Source organism: Conger conger, chromosome 14 (genome assembly GCF_963514075.1).
Source record: "Conger conger chromosome 14, fConCon1.1, whole genome shotgun sequence".
NCBI lineage: Eukaryota > Metazoa > Chordata > Actinopteri > Anguilliformes > Congridae > Conger > Conger conger.
The window spans coordinates 36,796,728-36,799,227 of record NC_083773.1 but is presented as its reverse complement, the minus strand read 5'-3'; the positions used below and the strand labels follow the sequence as shown (position 1 = coordinate 36,799,227).

The 2,500-nt window shown below is 54.9% G+C and overlaps 1 protein-coding gene across 1 annotated transcript in view; it reads left to right on the top strand.

Annotated features, from left to right (window-relative positions):
• ptprt (protein tyrosine phosphatase receptor type T) overlaps positions 1–2,500 on the top strand; it is a 323,151-nt gene that overhangs the window by 117,603 nt on the left and 203,048 nt on the right. The window lies entirely within an intron of this gene.

Genomic DNA, 2,500 nt, shown 5'->3' with positions numbered 1-2,500 from the left:
TGAACCGTAACCGGGGAGATTAATCTCTGCTTTCCCAGCCGGCTCCCAGGTGAACCTGGCTTCAGCTGCGAGAACGGCACAGCGCAGGGCTAATCTGTTCGTCCTCGGCAAATTCTGGGAGCTCGGAAATAGATTAATGGGGCAATGAGGCTGGAAGCGGAGGCCAGTGCTGAGGAGGTTAACCCCCCCCGGCCCGCCCCACTTTTTTTTGCAAATGTAAGGCAAAAATAAATAAAATGGCGGCTTTGGTTCATTGTTGTCCCACGCTCCCGTTTGGCCGTGTGGCCTTCGGGGCTGGATCTGATAGCGGGCAAGCGCTATGGCTTCAGAGAATGGCGCGGGTTTGTAAGGGCCCCCTGTGGAGTGCGGCTGATAAGGGCTGAAATTACCGGGCCGGCCGGGCTGCCTCGCCAGCGCCACGGGCCCCAAGCGTGAGCAGATAGCCCGGCTCGCAGCCAGCTCTGGGAATTTGAACTGGGACCTCCGTTTAATGGGAAGGCTTCGATAACCCTGTGATTAATGGGAGGGCTACGATAGCCCTGCGTTTAGACTATGATAGCCCTCCGTTTAGGCTAAGATAGCCCTCCGTTTAGCCTACGATTGCCCTGCATTTAGGCTAAGATAGCCCTGCGTTTAGGCTAATCAAGCCCTGCGTTTAAGCTGAGATAGCCCTGTGTTTAATGGGAAGGCTAATATAGCCCTCTGTTCAGGCTAAGATAGCCCTGTGTTTAGGCTAAGATAGCCCTGTGTTTAGGCTAAGATAGCCCTGCGTTTACGCTAAGATAGCCCTGCGTTTAAGCTAAGATAGCTCTGCGTTTATGCTAAGATAGCCCTGTGTTTAATGGGAAGGTTACGATAGCCCTGTGTTAAAGGCTAAGTTAGTCCTCTGTTTTGACTAAGATAACCCTGCGTTTAATGGGAAGGCCAAGATAGCCCTGTGTTTAGGCTAAGTTAGCCCCCTGCTTTGCCTTAGATAGCCCTGCGTTTAATGGGAAGGCCAAGATAGCCCTGTGTTTAGGCTAAGTTAGCCCCCTGTTTTGGCTTAGATAGCCCTGCGTTTAATGGGAAAGCTAAGACAGCCCTCCGGTAAGGCTAAGATAGCCCTGTGTTTAATGGGAATTTAAAGATAAAGGGGTCACTTGCTTCCACCTCTGATGAGAGTCAGCCATGCCTGTCCCCGACTTCTCTCTCTCTTTGTCTCTCTCTCCCTCCCCCTGCCTCCTTCCTCTCATTCCGTCTCTCTTCCTGTCTCTCTCTCTCTCAGGTAAGGCCTTATTTGGAGGGGGGGGGGAGGAAGGGAGGATTGTTTTCAGGTCTCTGGCCTGCTGTTGGGCCTTTATGTTCCAGTGATTTATTCCTGTTCTGAAAGAGGCCAGAAGGAAAGAAAGAGAGGAAAGGAAGGCGCGGGAGACAGAAAGACAGACTCTTCCAGCGGTCAGGGCTGAGCACGCTCGGTGTGACGGGGGGAATAACAGCCGTCGCGCCCGCTGCCTCTCGCTCACAGACCCCCGGGTGGAGCTGACGGGAAACGGTCATTAGCGCTTAGCAATTAGCGCTCGGTTACGGGGGAAAGGGCCGGTCTCCACGGCAGCAGCCAGCGCCGCGGAGAACTCCCCACGAAGCGGCAGTAACACATTACACCACCCGTGTGGCAGAGAGAGAGAGAGAGAGGGGGAGAGAGAGGGAGAGAGAAGGAGAGAGAAGGAGAGGGAGAGAGAGAGGGAGAGAAAGAGGGGGAGAGAGAGGGAGAGAGAAGGAGAGGGAGAGAGAGAGGGAGAGAAAGAGAGAGAGGGGAGAGAGGGAGAGAGACACAGAGAGAGGGACAGGGAGAGAGGGAGAGGGGGGAGAGGGAGGGAGAGGGAGAGAGAGACAGAGAGAGAGGGAGAAAGAGAAAGAGAGGAGGGAGAGGGAGAGAGAGAAAGAGAGAAGGGGGAGAGGGAGAGAAAGAGAGAAAGGGAGAAAACGAGAGTACGACTTTTATTTTTATACACCTTTATTATGACCCTACAACAGCACAAGGCACAGAAATCTGTCAGCCCCTACACAACACAAGGAAGGAGAGAGAGAGAGACAAGTTTTTTGCCACACTTTCATTGGTTGAGCAGCCTACTGGTCCCGCCCCTGCCCTGCTCTATCATTGGCCGGGTGATGAGTCACCTGACCGGTGGAGGTATGTACAGTGGCAGAGCCGGGCTGGGCTAACCTCACACTCCGACACTACAGAACCGCTCGCAGTTCGATGTGTGTGCCAGGTAGCGCATAACCCGGAGCTTTGCATACGCTAAAAACAACAACAGCCCCTCAGCGCGAGGGAGAGAGAGCGCGCCATCGCTCACCGGTGTTAACACGGACCCCCGTGCCGCACAGATAAATTACCCAGAGTGCAGCGCCGGCGGTAATGAGCTGAGGGCGCTGCGCTGGGGCGGCAGAACCCATCAGACTGGGGCGGCAGAACCCATCAGGCCGGGCCTGTTTTGGGGCAGGCAGCTGCACTGTGTGG